This window comes from Micropterus dolomieu, linkage group LG06 (assembly GCF_021292245.1).
Source record: "Micropterus dolomieu isolate WLL.071019.BEF.003 ecotype Adirondacks linkage group LG06, ASM2129224v1, whole genome shotgun sequence".
Lineage (NCBI taxonomy): Eukaryota > Metazoa > Chordata > Actinopteri > Centrarchiformes > Centrarchidae > Micropterus > Micropterus dolomieu.
The window spans coordinates 10213863-10231628 of record NC_060155.1 but is presented as its reverse complement, the minus strand read 5'-3'; the positions used below and the strand labels follow the sequence as shown (position 1 = coordinate 10231628).

Here is a 17766-nt window from a genome sequence, read left to right as displayed (position 1 = left end):
CACACAAACACACACACACAAATCCTCTTAAGATAGAACAGAAGAGATGCTAGGCACGCACACACACACAACCCCCCCCCCCCCAGAAAAAATAATGTAAAAATTGCCTTTCACAGTAGTCTGAGCCATTAGAATAGATCTTATGGAATAAGTAATAATTGGGACAACTTTCTGATGACCCACAGTGTCATAAGACAGTCCAGTAAATCTTGCCTGCACCTCAAGACAAGAAAATACTGCCAACCAGAGTCCCGTTAATTAGCCAATATGTCACCCACTGCACTTTGCTCAATACAATCCAAAAAAGGTCCCCAAACCTTTTCAAAAGTGTTTTGTTTACCCCTAACCATGTATGTAATATTTTCCATTGTTATGCAGGAAAACATCTCTCTCAGCCAATGAGCAATGCTCGGCCTGTTAGGCGTTTTGCTTGCAGTAAGCACATATCTATAAGTGTTAGTATCTGATTTTTCAAATGCAGGTTGATTGGGTACAACCCCAAAATAAACACTTTGGGATGGAAAGGTAGCTTCACTGATACCATTTGGAATATCATATGTGATACCTTCTTCAAAAATTCGTACATTTTTCCACAATTCCACAGGCAATGAAACAGGGTCCCTTTGGAATGATTACACTTGTAGCATGTATCTGGAATAGTGTTATTAAATAAATTTAACTTAGCCGGGGCTACATATGTTCGCATTAACCAATTGTATTGTAGAAGGTTCAGCCGAGTATTCACAGTCTGAGTCTGAGCCTTAGTACAAATACTACTCCATTCTTCCAAGGAAATGCCCTCCTGAACATCATCTGTACTAGAATTCAGTTTGTTCACAGACGATTCAGTAGAGCTAGACTCAAGCATATTGTAAATAGTTGAAATTCTGCCCTTATCATTACTTTGGGTTGAAATGAAATTTTCTAAAATGGACAAAGGGGGTACTGCCAGATTTTGTTTCTGGGAAGCAGAGAGAAAGCTCCTCAGCTGTAAATATTGAAAATAATGTTTGCTAGGAATATCATATTTTGCTGTGAGTTCTTCAAATGACAGAACAATGCTTTCTCTATACAAATCTTGAACTTTTCTTAAACCTTTATTGGCCCATTTTTGTAAACCCGGGTCATTTTTCAAGTTTTGGTAGCCCCAGATAGGGCTAAAGCATGATAAGGAATGCTTTTCACCAAGAAGGTTCAGCACCAAACCTTGATCGTATTGAGAACAAAGGGATTATTTGTTTGCTTTTAACATCAGCTGAGTAGATGTATAGGTTGAGGGGAAATTAGGGTACAAATAAGGACATTTCAATCCCCATCCAGCATGGGAAAGCTTTACAAATGAGTACATAGCAGAGCTGTGCTACCCATTAGTTTTTGAATTTTGAATTATTTATTTTATATCCCGAAAACACCCCGAAATCATTAATTAGGTTCAAGAGCGTAGGTATGGAATTGTGCAAGTCAGTAAGAAACAAAATCACATCATCAGCAAAGAGGGCAATTCAATGGTCCATCTGATCTATTTTGAAGCCTGAGATATTGGGGTGCGATTTAACAGCCATAGCCAGAGGCTCAATGGCAAGAATAAACAGGAGAGGAGAGAGAGGGCAGCCCTGCCTAGAACCTCTACAAATATCAAAGGGTTTAGATACCATATTGGTAGTAAGGATCTCTGCCGTGGGATTTGTATATAGTATCTTTACCATCTGCAAAAGCTTTCACCACAGCCAAAGCGAGTTAATACATCAAAAAGGTAGGGCCACTCAACCCTGTCAAAGGCGTTCCACGTCTAAAGACAGGATTGCAATGTTACGCACCTCCCTTCTAGCATATAGAATATTCAGCACTCTCCTAACATTATGAAAACCCTGGCGGCCTTTTATAAAATATATTGGACTCTAGCTCAAAGACTTGTGAGCATCTCTGGATCTCTGGATCTCTCTCTGGAAAAGGATCGCCCCACTGGTTCAAATATCTCCCACACACAATCTAGAAAAGCCATACTGCATTTTATGAAGGAGTTGAATTTAACAGAGATTTGGAGGTAACTGAAACCAGATGATGTGGTTTACTCCTGCTACTCTAGCACTCATTCGACCTTTTCCCTAATCAATTATTTCTTAATCTCAGCAACTTTATTTCTCTGAAATTGAGGATTGTTTCTATGATACTATTGTTATCTCTGACCATGCTACAGTATCTCTTATATTTTGACTCTGCTTTAGTGGCTGATCCGCTAAGATGACGCTTTCATCCCAAATGGCTGCAAAATACAAGCTTTATTGACAGGAGATTGATCTATACTTTTCAATTAACACAACCCAGACTTCAGCTTACTGGCACTTATTCTTTTCCACCTCAAGCACTGGTTTAGCTCATGACTCGGAGCTAGGCCTGTCTTACCTTTCCCTGTTACATCAATTAATATTGCATGCTGTATATTATTATTACTGCTTCTTACGTACATATTCAACATAGTGAGTGTCTGCACTGCCTGAATTCTACCAGAAGTAGAACAAGAAGAACGTAGTGACGAAACGTGCTCTGTTTGTCCGTTTTCAGCTACTGTATAAACACGAGGACGCAACATGGCGATGTCATGGGGACGTTGAGGGGGGACCCGCGGTTATGTAGATATAAATGGCTCATTCTAAGGCAATAAAAACAAAATGGTTAATTATGTAAGGTTTTTACACACCACTGAAACATAGTTATGGATCTTATTGCATTTCTGTCAATAGAGCCTCAGAAATATTACACACTGAACCTTTAAATGTGAGGTGTGTGTATCTGTAAAGTAAATAAACCAAAACAAGATATGGCAGTTGGGGGGATCAAGCCATGGTCAACGTCTGAGTTGCAGAGAAGAGAAGAGAGTGGAGTTTGAGCAGGTGGACCTTTATCACCACATCCGGAATCACCTCAACAGAACAAAGATGGTTAGTGAGGTTTCACTCCCATAGAGTGGCCTGAACCACACAGGGGCCGTCATAACTGGCAGTACAACCCATAGTATGTCTACCGTAAAAGGGAACGGGGCACTGGGGCGTACAGGACGAGGGAGAGGAGGTTGTGGAAGTGACCTGGTGATCCGAGATTGTACAGAAAAATAGAAATGAATGAAAATGAAATGAAAAATAGCATATTCTCAATATTTCAGAGACCCCTCAAAATATCACAAATCATGTTTCCAGGGGAGCTTATTTCTTATTAAGAGAAGCCAAGTTCCCATGGCTCCCCTGTAGTTTGAACCCTGGTCATAACCTCGAGAAAAAACCCTTAATAAACATATTCGGGTATTTTCCTAGATAGCTCAGATGCGTTAGATCAGCCCAAAACAAAAATGCAAAGTGGATGCAGAACTACTAAATCAATAGTTGACAGGAAATAGGAGAATGGTATTATCAGGTAGGTTACGACAGGGAAACAGAAGTGTGGACCCAAAACGCAGACAGTGGCTGGGTATGTAATATGGAGCTAAGAGTCCAAACAAAAGGGAAAATCCAAGGCAGTCCAACATGGGTTAAATCCAACAACAAGTTAAGGTAATCCAAACACAGGGAATATCCAAAAATCCAGGGAAACAGAGCACATCCCCCAGCGTGTGACCCGGAAACAGATCTCAGCGTGCCATCTTGAAGGACATCTCAATTCCTAAAATGCACATCGAGGAGCGAGGACTGACGATCGAGGAGGCTTTCTGGAGGAGCTATAAGTGAGGATACATCGGTGTATCCTTTGTGGAAGTCTTTTCAGCTGCTGTGATGTTTACAAGAGGCGTGACAAGGAGCTGGACCAACCCATAGCCGGAGAAGGACACTGCAGTGTTCATGTTGTATTCATGCATTGTATTAGTTAAGCCTATTAAAAATAATCAAATGCGCGATCGAACTTTCTGCCCTTGTGTAGCGCCTCATAAAGCGCTGTTCTAACCGCATTCCTTAATGTCATTTCACTTTGATATCACTGATGTTATTGTTGAATGTGATGTGTGGATGTAAAAATGAACATTAAATAGCGGCTAGATGAAACGTCTCCCCAGTGACACTGAGCGCACACAGAGTCCAGTTTCATACAGTAAAACTGTTTGGAGTAAAGCAGCCATCCTCCTGATCAACCCTGAGCTCCATCAGAGTCTAAACGTGGACAGACGCTGAAAGTTTAATTATGTTTCCTCTGTTTCCTCTCTCTGTCCTGTCACGTTTATTACTGCAGGTTTTTTCTGTTTTGTCCCATGATATTTGCAGTAGGGGCTACAGTGGCATTACTGCACGGATGGAAAGCTGGTCTGCTGCTCTGACAGAGATCACTGCTCAAACAGTGGACAGATGATGCAACTGTGCAACAGGTCATATTTAATGGACGTCGTTTTGTAATGACGGCTATATGTTTTGTGAGTGACCAATCTGGGGATGAAGGCAGACCACAGCTGCAAACAACAGGCGCACTTGTACAGCAGCCTGTTAATTTGAAAACCAGTAGGGATGCAACACCGATCATAGAGGGTTTTGTTTCATAATGTTTCGTAATGTTTTTTTAGTTAGTTAATAATTCTAGAGATCTCCTTTATTACATTGTTTTCAGTCGTTTATGCAGCACCCGTTTCCGTTGATTGAACTCTTGAACTTTTTGTTAAACTCTCTTTATTAATAATTTATTAATAAATAACTACTATAACAAAACCATCTGGATTATGTTGCTTCCCTTTCCCCTTCCGAGCTGGGTTGTAACAATCTGATGCTTTTTAGCAAGGGATTTGGTTATGTTTTTAAACGAATTCTAGTTTTTGCTTCCTTCAGGAAAAATGTCATCAAACATGTTTTTAACATGACACAATGTCTAAATACTCTCCAAAATAATTATTATGGGAAGGTTTTTTCTTTCTAAAAATCCATAATCAAAACTATAACTCCTAGAAAGCAAGTCCTGTTCTGACATAAAGTCTTCTGTGAGATATCCAAAAAGCAATTTGATCTCATACTGAGCCACACCCTCAAGAAGATCATGCATTATATCAAATCAACAGTTATTGCAAACATGGAAGTACTTGGCATGTATCTTTTCTGCGTAGGATCACCGTAGGATTATCCTCAGTGTATACAGTTTAACAATCATTTGTCTCAAGCAAACAAAGGCGACAGAAATGACAGCTAGTAAATGACTCATTAAAACCAAGAATTGTATGCATCCTTAGATTATCTCCAGTAATCTGTGAGATTGTACCATATACCTGCTCATCAGAAAATGGAAGACGTAGCCCTTGGCTTTCCAGTTTTTTCACATCATTTATCAATGGTTCCAGTACAACATCAAAACCATACTTGTGCAGATCTTGTATATGAAAAAGTGATACCAAATGAATGTTCATCAAAACTGAATTAAATTTTGAGGGCAAATTTCTTACAATAAAATAAAGACAGACAATTTTGTGAATTCCACGTTTGGAGCAAAGTGGATTGGCTGTTTCAAAGTCATCATAATATATTATTATGATTATTATATTATTACTTTTTCCTGTAAACAAAGGGTGTGTTTTAAAATAGCTGCCAACAAAAAAGTCATAAACTTCAGTGTTTCTAAAATCAGCACAGGCACATTAATCACAGATATGTTGGGGTCTGTTAGAAATAGAAATAGCAGTGTGCTTTCCTTGTGATCAGAGCACACTTCTTAGTTCCTCCAAATCTCCTTCAATTGAGGATACCAAACTGTTGGAAATCCCACTCTCCTGTAATTTGGCCACAATAGATGCACACATTTCTTTGGTTGAATCTTTAGTAAGTCCAGAATCATTGCTCTCAGAAGAAACACTGGAAGAGCTACATTGATTTGGGGGATTAAACTGGTCCTACAAAGCATGTGCCTGAGATGGAGTTGCAACTGGCTCACAAGATGAACGCACGGAAGTTGAAATTGAGCAATTTGCTGAACATTGCTGTGAACGCTATTAAAGTGTTTCCGACAACCTACATATGTTAGGAACTGATGCCTACAGCCTTGCTGAGCAACAGTTTGAATTTTGGTCCAAGATAGTAACCATGTTCAACTTTTAAATGTGAAATCAACTGCTGACTGCTGGGATACGGTTTATGACACATGAAACTGGTCAGCATTGTTTTAGCCTCTTACTCACAGAATGTGAGTGCTACAAGCTGGTTAAGCAGTCAGGCTCTCGAGTCTCTAACTCTGGGTGACTCCTTCATTTTCATTTTATAAAGAAAAATTGACCTATGATTCCCGTCCTGTCCGCTCCCATTGACTTTTCATCCTCTCCCCTCTATGATAATTAGTAAAATTGACTCCCATCCCACAGGAATCCGATGACCCACATGATTACCAAATAAATGTCGGCCTCTAGTGCAGCCAGATGAAAATACACACTTCTACTAGGTTTTCTCTACCCACACAACAGTTTCTTACAGAAAGAGTAACATCAGAAAAGCTGTGGACCCTAGATACCTTAGATATTTAGGTATTTAAAATATGGTGGGTACTTTTTGGTCAGCTAGAAAGGGGAAGTGGGAAGTGAATAGATCCCTTGTGTTGTTTTATTTTAAAATACGGTACTATATTTACTAAATGAACATTTATTGTTCAGTGTCAAGATTAATGTTCATTTAACAGTGACAGACAGTGAGATTTTTACATTTGACATTTCAAGAGTACAAGCAATGAACAGTATCTAGTGAGCATAGTAACAATTATATACATTCAATGATAGATAAAAAGAAAGAAAATCAAATACCAATCATTCCCATTGAGACATCCCAGAGCCTAAATTGTTCTGTTCCATGAAGTCAGACATTGCCAACTCCATTGAAACTCACACTTTGTGATACATTGTTAAATAACTGAATATATACCGTATATAGTAAAAAAAACTAAAAACAAAGCAAAAACACAAATGAAGGATCAAAATGTAATACATCATTCTGGGATACAGTACAGTATAGTGTATGTCCCGTTAGATTCGCCACTGCTACTGTATAAATCACAGAGTTATAATAGGCTCAGGGTTTTCTACCTCTGCATTCTCTATCAGTTTATTGGTATCGACCACATCAGGCTGGGATCGTTCACTGTCAAAATACAGTGGATTGTCAAAGGCAGGTAAGAGACGGGGAGACTTCTTGTAGAGGAAGAATGCAGTGGCCATGAGCGTAGAAATCATAGTAATGATCAGCACAACTACCAAAGTTGTGTGAACACGATTGCGAGGATCCTGACCTCCATGAGGCTCTGGACAAAATTGACCAAACATTGTCCTCATCAGTCAAAATAAAATTTTACTTGAAATATAAGTGATTGCATTTTTTGTTTTACTAGTAATTCTATTTCACTACGTAGTTTTACAAATATTATTATTATCATTAAATAAAAATAATACACAGCTTAGGAGATGAAAAAAGGAATAACTTACCAACTTTTGGCTCTTTGGGCATTACTGTTGGGAAAAGAAGGGGAAATGCTCAGATATAAGTTCACCTGGAGCGAAGGCTCTAGTGTTACTTTATTTAATATAAATCCCAAAAATTTTATATAGCTCCTTGGCTTGTCTGATTGAGTCGAGAAAGATCAATTATTTTAGTTTTATTGTCCAATTACATTGTATCTTTTAAAATCAGTTATTTCAAATGTACTGCCAGTATAATTGATACTGGCTTTTGGCCTTTATCCAATGTATTTAATGACCAGATTAACATGTAATATGGGATTTTGAATAAGAACATGTTGTGCATTTCCCTTCACTTGAATAGCAATTTGTCCAATACCCACTAAAAAGGAAAACAAAAGATTTTTAGGAAGACCTTTAACAGTCTTGAGTATGCCTCTTTCTTTAGAAAATATTTGAACAAGCTAAATGTGTAAGAAGTGCTCATGAAAAGACCATATACTTAAACTACATGGATATAATGATCTTACCTTTGGGTGTTTCACAGATGTATGGTCTGTCATGCCATCTGCGACCTGTCCTCCAAGTTGCATCTGAGGTTCCGACCTCTCCATAGTCATTTTCAGGCTCATCTGGAGCCCAGTTGGTATAGTCCATCACTGTTTTGTCCAACCACATCCATGTCCCTAGGCCAAACAGAAATGCAGTGTATTACTATTTTCACTTTCATATTTTGGCAAATAACTGTTTGATATCATCATGTAGCTGTAATTTGCTGTAAGTGTGCTCTGGTGTGGTGGTGAAATGCTGAATTTGAGCTAAAAGTATTTTCTTAAATTCAGTCCTTTTTTTGGTTTAGTTTACTCTCATCGGCAGGAAAACTGATTGTATGACAAATTAGTTTCAATGTAAACGTGTGCAGATAAGTTGGCACACTGATGTGACATATTCCTGTAAATGGCTTCCAGTTATTCCACTGATCGACAGGTGGCGGTAATGGTGCAAATCAGCAAACAAAGCAGGTTTCAATATGTTCTAAAAGATTTGCAAATGTTTTTTGAGGAAAGAAAATAAATTCAGCATGTTTGTTAGCATGCACACTACAATAAATGTAAATGTAACGGTTACAATAAGTTTACTAGAAAACTCATTTAGGGGCCACCTTAAAGTACATTTGTTATTGAAAAAAATGTTTCATTCTCGGGCAAAGAGTGTGATCATACCTTTATGAGTTTTATACAGGCCAATCCAGAAAGAGCTGTGGCTGTCTTGAAATATTTCAATATTGCTTTTGATGAATTGTTGCTCAGAAGGATCTTCAATGCTAGCCAGGATTCCACCTTCACAAAAAAAAAATAGTTGTGTTGCAACAATTACTAACCACATATTACTGGGTGGTCAATAAACTGCACAACATTCACTCTACATTAGATAAATTATTAGGTAAAATTAACTAAATTTTATTTCAGTTTCTTACCATGCCTTACACAGCTACTAGCTGCATCTGCCCATTCAATTTCTTCTGTCACAAACAAATAACAATGACCCTTAAAAGGCAGCCAGGAGTAAGTCGGTTGGTACTCCACTTGCGTCTCTTCAGGGCAAATTCCGGGGAAGCTGGTTGACTCTGTTGGTGGCACATCTGTAAGTGACAGAGACAGTGATGAGTGCAGTGAATTTAAACCCGTTATATACTGGGGCTCTTTGTAATTACTAGCTCTGATTCGGATCCTGGATTAAGGCTGCAGTATTGTATGCAAAGTACTAAGTGAATTGTCCTTTTTCCTTTTTCACAAAGTCCGTGATAATTCATTTCTTTAATGGAAGACTCACCTCAAGGTGGGTATAAAGTAACAAAATATATATATATATATAATATAATGTGGGTGTATATGTGTGTATAGAATTTTTATATAACACACGAGTTTAAATTATATTATGGCTTGAAGTTCTACATAATTAAAGACATGGCCACTTTGAGTGACAGCTCTTATGTGGCTAGCACCTAGTTGGTTCCACAATCAGGCTTCATTCGGTTCGCCTCAGCTATATCTGTTTGCCTATTTTTGGACTTACAAGAGTCAGGCACTGCCAAGATAGCGACGGCCAGCTGCCCGAAGCCAATAGCAACCTATTGGTGACATCACAGACACTACGTCCATGTTTTATACCGTCTATGGTTGCAGCCTTGTTTTGCTACTGCCGACTGCAGCGTGCTTGCTCAATACTGGACCAATTTAAAAACAATGTTGTCCCATTAAGTCACATAGACAGGAAAATAGGGTCCAGGTTGGAAATTACCAAAGTTCCCTAACAAGCACAGTTTACCAAAGCAAAATTTAATCACTGCAATATTTTCAGTATAATCACTTAAACCTACAGAGGTTGACACTTAGTATGACTAATGGACTATATTTACATATTTACATTGCCTGCTAAAGATGCATACCTGTAGACAGCATGCAAACACTGTTCATAGTCTGATTGCAGAAAGCAGTCCTCCATTTTCCATCCACATCCAGGTAAACACAAGGTTGGCCACTCACTGGTTCACCTTCAGCCCAGGTGGCAAAGTTCAGGTGCCAGCCATCAATAAACCTAAAATACCCGCCAGTCTGAAAGCAAGAATGGATCAAATTGAAAATATAAATTTTAATTCAGCATGCTGCTAAAAATTTTCTTTTTATAAGTGTTACTTTGCCAAACAGATTAAACGCATGCACATTTTTATCTATGACCCCTGGTTGTCATGGTTGCAGCTCCTGTACCTGTTCTTTGTTTAGTCCAATCCAAACAGGAGCTTTGAGATTCATAGTCAGCAGCTCGACATAGGCCTGTGTCCACTCATTTCGTAGGCTAGCTAGGTTGGCTTTATCACCTTCACATTGTTTCTTGGCATCGTCCCAGGTCAGATTTTTAGTCACAACCTTGATGCTGTCATTTCCCAGAGATACATAAATGTTAGGAACAGTAGGCTGTGGTTGAGGCTGGACATTTGGGTCTGTTGAGAGAAGAGAAATCACATGAGAGATGAAACCAGATTGTTTTCCCATTTTTACAGACATCATTATTGTCACAGGAACTGTAAGTAAATTTTTTATGATTTTAGCCCATCATTGAAAAAAAAATACGTCTTTATATTACTGCTAACAATTTTCAAAACCATGTTTTGTATACTAAGAACACTCAACTATGGGGAGTGCATGACAATGTTTGGGCAGAACGGTGCTGTACACTAATGCAAGACGTACATACTGTACTGTGAAGATATTGCATGATACATCTTTCAGCCACAGACAATTTCCATATGAATGAACTCACCAAGATTTCGAAGACAGACAAATCCATTAGTGTCATTGCAGGACTTCATCAACCATTTACCAGTGCCAAGGGTAGGACTGCTGGTCATCACAACACAGTCTTCCTGGGGAAGGGCATTTGTAGTGGTTAGGATTTCAAAATCTTTTCTGTATGATATCACAGTTATCACAGTTTAAAACAAATGTTGACCGGTTTAAACTTGTATGCTCTAGTTCATGACACAAACTAAGTATATATGCAGTTGCAGTTGTTGATTCATTTATATATATATATATATATAAATTTTACCTCATTCCATCTTTGATAAAAGGTCCCCGGACGCCGTTTCTGTTTCTAAAGAGCAGAACAACATTTTTTATAACAAAATATAAACATACATAACAATTCAACACAAAGCTAAAAAGCACCGTTTCACTGCTCTCTCTGGTTGAAAGTCATTTTGAACTCTGACCACATTGATGTGGTCAGAAGTTGACAGAAGTGATGTCACAGTGTACTGACAACTACTGGAGTACACCTCTACATCACTTCAGCAACATGAGAAGTTAAACCACTGGAGGTCAGCAGAAACAGAAATCACAGGAGGTCATAAATTAAATTGTGTGTGTGTGTGTGTGTGTGTACTTACAGAATAGCCCCAGTTGGTGTATCGCCTAGCTTTCCCATCAGTCCAATAAAATCCATCTTGTTTTAAACTATTTAAGCCGATCCAAAGGTCTGCAGTTGTTGATTCAGCCATTTTGGTGATCAAAAATGCTGAAAACGTAGTTGAAAATTAAATAATTTTACAGGATTATTAGTAAATGAAATCTAAATTAGTTTGACAAAACATCTTGACAAAAGGCCAGCTTTCTAGGTTTCCCCCTGAGATTTCTTATTCATTTTCCCTCCAAAATCCCATATTTTTGCTGTTGTTTCCAAGGTTGAGCATGAGTTGAGTTCATTTTCTCTATTTTACAAAATTGTGTATGATTGTGATCATTGTAAAAAAAAATATATATGCAGAAACAGTAGAACAAACCTTGCACACGCCTTGTGAGAATCGAGACTAAGTTGCCTCCCATGGTAATGCACTGTCTCCTTGCTTCTTCCCAGGTGGCCATCCGGTTACTAATAATACTGTAACACTACAGATGAGAAATTAAATAGTGATTTTTCACTCTACAACCAAACACTAGTTTTCTTTCATTAGGCTTTCATGCCATCTGATCTTAAAAAATGTCTGTTTATTTCTCTAAAACTTTCTCTAATTAACTCTTTCTTATAGCCCTAAATCCTTGTCACATATATTTTGTTAAAGAGAACTTAGATAGATCAATCTAGATCAGTCTCATATTCTCTTTTAAAGAACTTTTTATGTTACAGTAGACTGTATTTTACATCTTAGAATATAACCTTTTCTTAGTTTGTTATTTGTTTTCATTTGCATTTTTCACTTTAAAGTGTTATACTATGATAAATCTTTTTAATAAAATATTTTACCATCATGCCATTTATGCATGTAGGCTTTCCTAATCAAACAGTGAGCATTCTTTTTACCATAAAACACCAATACATGCAACACCTGTGTAAATTTGTGCGTGTGAAATGTAAAAACAGGACAAGTGGTGTGGCCACACTGTAATTCTGGAAGCTGATTCGTTCACCACTCAGTTAGCTGTCTTTAAAAACACACTGGGACAAATCCATTCAGTCCCAAAGGTTCTGAGAGCCACTGAAAAAGTAACATAGCTCAGACTGTCCGCAGATGACAAAGAATGACTAAAAGCTCAGGTGGTAGGGAAGCTAAACTGAAGCTCTTTAAGGTATGAAGGTTAACAATTATTTCTCACCTTTGAGTCAAATTGGGACCACTTGAGTGGGCAGCCACCTTTAGGTGGAACTGTTGGGGCGGCAGTGGTGTTGGCAGGCGGTGAGCTTCGTCGTTTACAAATGGACTGGTGCTCTTGGCCACAATTACAAGTACGCCAGAAGCCTGAAAGTATAGCAGAGATCCAATGAGTAACATTTCACCAGCTGCATTTTAAATTGATTTAATTAGAGCAGCATCTTAATCTTATCCAGAGCATCTTATCTAGGCTTAATACTTTTTTCATTTTCTTAGATTACTCACCCATATAATAAGTCATAGTAACACAGTTCTCATCAAAGCTATTAGAATTTGGTTGATTTTCATCCCATCTTTGGATCCCCACTGGAGAACCATCCATCCACCTTAAAGCACACACAGTTAAGTTGAATTATAATATCACAATAATCACTTGATATTAGACATTTTTAATCCATCTGGTTGCCATTTTGCATAGTAAATAAACAGATGAAAAGTTTTTAAAAAATGTAGCCAGACAAGAAAAAAGCAAAATCATGAAAATGAGTGGAATGAGTGTGTTGGGTGAATATTTGATGAGTCAGATGAGTCAATTAGCAACAACAATGAATATTGTTTAAATAATTTTTATCTAACCAGGATAAAATAAAATGTACAAAACATCATATCCAAACAAATAAATCAATTACGCTTTTCAGTCTACCTGTCTTCCTACTGTAATGTAATAAATAAATAATCAGTAGGCCCAAGTGTTTTCTCTGTCCTCCTTCGAAACTGCAATTGACTGTAATGCATTTTATGGCATTCACTGATACTCACCAAAATGACCCATCAAGATCCACTGACAAACCTATATAATAGGACCCATACGTTCTGGATATCTGTGAATACACACACACACACACACACACACACACACACACAGAAATACACATTTTAAGCTTAAATACCGAAATTTTTAGTTAATAAACCATTTTAAAAAAATATCCGTACCTGTTTCCATAAGAAGGTATTTTCATCTTTACTGCTGATAGATACCATATCACCATGCCTCTGCTGACAGAAGTGACGAGCATCATCCATGGGCATTGACAATCTGTTAATAAAATACTGATTCCCTCTCCACTCAAGCCAACCATCTGAAGTGGTGTTATAGTCTGCAAAGGTTTTAGAAACATATTGACAATTTATGCAATGTATTTTTGAGATTTTACAACTTGCACTCTTAATGAAAAGAGTAGTCAACATAAAAATAAACTTATTTTAAATGGGACAAACTAGAAATGTTAATATTACTATGCCAAGCGTCCAGTCGTTATTGGTCCAGTGTTAAATGTGACATGTGACTGAAGTTATACTCAGTCTAACCAGCCTCACTAGTTTCCCAATATGTTGCATTTTACTTTTTCGTCACCCTGGTTGTGTGTATGTGTGGTTGTGCAATGTTAACTTACCAATTCTAGTATCATTTGGAGGTGGCCTAGGAGTCACTCCTGAAAGCCCACAAACAATTGTCAATTTCTTGTAGAAAGAAAGCAAACAAACAAATGTGCCATTCTCCCCACTGTGTACTCTACTGTGGGACAATGCTGATGGGAAGCATGGCAGTTGCATAGGATTGATACTTTGATCACTCATGCTGTGAGTTACTATGGAGTAGCTGAAAGTAGCAGTATCTAACAAATTACTTTTAATATACAGAGCTACCTACATACGTTCATGGTAATAACTGTGTTTGAGATTAGCAAAATGAGTTTGAATACGTACACAATATCATAAATATACAAGACGTAGAGTACTTGGTCTCATTAGTCAGAAATATGATAGCCAAAATGAAAGTCTAAAGATAAAATGTTATAAAACTAAATCTAAAAAGTGTTTAACAGGATATGGAGTCTTTTTTCTAAATAGTTCCTCACATTTAATACACTGCACAAAGACAATGATCTTAAACACACGGATTGGCAATATAGACCAGCAAATATATAGACCTGACCGGGAAAGTCAATCACCTGGTCTCTTTTCCTACTAAATGTGCATTTTGGTCTCCTTTTCTCCCACTGGATTATTAGATCATATGATTGACCATTGTGAAAGTTGCCCTTTCACACAAGTTTATCTTAAGTTTAACATAAGCCATCTTTCCTGGCTTAAATATCAGATCTGGCCAAACGAATCTTTGTTGTAACATTGGATTATCTAGGTCTCATTATCTCTTAACCCCTGATGTTGTAGATGTGTTTGTGATAAAGATATGGCTTGGGTGAAGCTGATGAAGCTGATGACCATGATGCTTCATGGGAGAAGGCAGTCGCTCCACCACTCAAGCTGGAACTAGGTATGAGAAAGCATGCATTCTCAAGTCTGTTTTTTCCCCAGATTAAGGTTAAAAATCATTTCTCTTCCGAAGAGAAAAAGTTGAGCATTCAATACAAATTTTGTAAACTGTACCTGCGCGGATCTGACACAGCCAGTCATTGTAACTCTCGCAGTTCACATCGTTCCAAGACCCGTCCTCGTCCCAGTTATGCATTCTGAATTCGGCACAAGTTTCGTCATTATTGAAATTGTTTGGCTCTCCTTCCTGCCAGTGCTGGAAGTTTAGCTGTCAACAAAAAGAAACGACAAGAATTACAAAAACATTTTTTGAAACATTGTATACATTAATAAAGAACAGGATTTAATGCTTTGGATTATCAAATTAGTTGTAAAAGGTAGAACACAGTTAACTAACCGGGGATCCATCACTCCATACATAACCAGTGCTCGGGTCAGGAAGATGAAGTCCAATCCAGGCTCTTCCATGTCTGCAGTACACAAAATCATATAATCATATAATGGGTATTATTGGCAGGGTCGGGGTATAAAAACAGTGGCGTCAAGTCGAACACAGTCTACCTGCGTGAGCTTAGAACAACGACTCATCTTGTGGCATTTGCAAACAAAAATACAGCGAGATCAGGCAAAAGGTTCCAACCAGAGGGTTCCAACTTTGTGCAGCCAGAGAAAAGCAACTGTGGTTGCTGGTCATGTGACATAGCGACGTTTTGCAGTGTCGGCAAAAGTCGGCAGGGGCATAGGACTGGGGGCCTACGACTGAAGGACTGAAGCAGCAGGGGTTGTAGCCAATTATGTGGTCTGGTCGCTGCCACACAGACCACTGGTCGCTACCACTAGGGGCGCTAAAGATACTGGTCTCTGCCACACAGACCACTGGTCGCTACCACTAGGGGCGCTAAAGATACTGGTCTCTGCCACACCGACCACTGGTCGCTACCACAGTCTCTAAGGGAAGGCTCCTTTCTGTTCCTTGTCACACAAACTGTGGCTGTATTAAAAAAGGTCAGTTTCAAGTTTTTATACAGTCTATGGTTCCAAAGTAGACCTAAAGTGACCTTAGATCATTTAAATTATCTGAACTGGCAGACGATACAATTTTTTTTTTTGTCTAATAGAGAGGAATGGATCAAAGCAATTAGATGTGTTGAGGAATTTTGTATCAGGCTTAAGAATGAACTTGAACAAATCTGTTTATTAGGCTACCACTTAAGGAATGTGAACTATCAGAAGTTAATGATATCCCTGTGAAGAACCCAGTTACATACCTGGGTGTGATAAGAATGAAAAACTCTGCAATAACCTAAACTTCAGCCCTATGATTAAACAAATAATGAGAAAAGGTTCAACATGTGGTGGATGAAGCATCTTTCACTGAATGGTAGCGTTCTACTATCTAATACTGAGGGAATATCCAGATCTATGTATCCTTATCACTGGAAATGGCTACTGAAATATACAAAGAATTAGATAAGATCTTATTTAATTTCATTTGGAGGAACAAATGTCATTATTTAGGGAAAGATACCCTATGCAACATAAAAAATTGAGGTCTGGAGGTTTTAAGTTTTGGAACCTTCCAAAGTTAAATGGCTAACTAAGTTGATAAAATGGCCTGGAAATGAATAGATAGTATTTTATGCGCATGGTTGCCGTTATTCAATTCAAAAACACCAAAGTATGAAGAAGACATCGCGAACCAGACTTAATCTTTTAATTTGGCGAGAGAGGGCATGAGACGAGGCTCCACAGTCTTGGGTTGCTGCCACACAGACCGATCACTGCTGCCACACTGGTTGTTGTGGTCGCTGCCACACTGACCACTGGTTGCAGTTGGTTGAATCTATTATGCAATACATCTTTATCATAATTCTTTGTTAAATATACTATGTTATCGATTATGCCTACTCTTATTGTTGCACTATATATTGCGGTTTGTGTGGTTATAGCCTATCTACAGTAACAAATATATCTAGATCATAATACTTATACATAAATATAGCCTACTAATTTGATTAACTATATTCTTATTGTTAAAATCAGTCTAGCAACAAGTAACAAGTGGTCACCACACTTGTCACAGGTGACAACACTGGCCTTCTTCTTGTAGGCAAGAACCAAAGATAGAGATTTATTACTGCAGGTTAACCACACAAACTGCAATATACAGTGCACCAATAAGAATATAGGCATAATCGATAATATTGTAGGCTATATTTAATAAGTAGTTATATTTATAAGTATTGTGATCTAGATAGATGTATTAGCCTACTGTAGATTGGCTACAACCACACAAACTGTAATATACTGTACGCCTACAGTGCATCAATAAGATATAATAGAGTATATTTTACAAAGTATTGTGAGATGTACACACAAACACACACTTTCATTCACAGGTGATAACACAGGTGTTGTTATAGATAGATAGATGTAGGCTATTACTGTAGGTATAACCACACAAACTGCAATATATAGTGCAACAATAAGAGTAGGCATAATTGATAATATATTAACAAAGAATTATGATAAAGATGCATTACAGTAGATATAACCAACTGCAACCAGTGGTCAGTGTGGCAGCGACCACCGTCTTTAGCGCCCCAAGTGGCAGCAACATCACACCGACCAGTGTGGCAGCAGTGTGGAGCCTCATCTCATGCCCACACGCACAAACACACACACAGCAGTCCACTACTTGCCCGTGATGTCTGCGATATTGCAACAAAGTTTGAGTTTCAATAGCGTGAAAAATGCCACCAAAGACTATTGTTCAAGGAGAGACGCAATTTCGCCCTTTATGATAGGTATAATATTTAAGTGTTATTATTTTACGCACTGATGGCCGCCGGCACACAATAGCAAGCATATTATCATACGTAGCACT

At 38.1% G+C, this 17766-nt stretch overlaps 2 protein-coding genes across 2 annotated transcripts in view; one reads left to right on the top strand and one right to left on the bottom strand.

Moving 5' to 3' along the window:
* si:ch211-106h4.4 (MAM and LDL-receptor class A domain-containing protein 1) overlaps positions 1-17766 on the top strand; it is a 67210-nt gene that overhangs the window by 2497 nt on the left and 46947 nt on the right. The gene's annotated exons all lie outside the window — the stretch shown is intronic.
* The window catches only part of LOC123971975 (macrophage mannose receptor 1-like), a gene marked incomplete in the record, with an annotated part of 54132 nt that overhangs the window by 29288 nt on the left and 7078 nt on the right, over positions 1-17766 (bottom strand).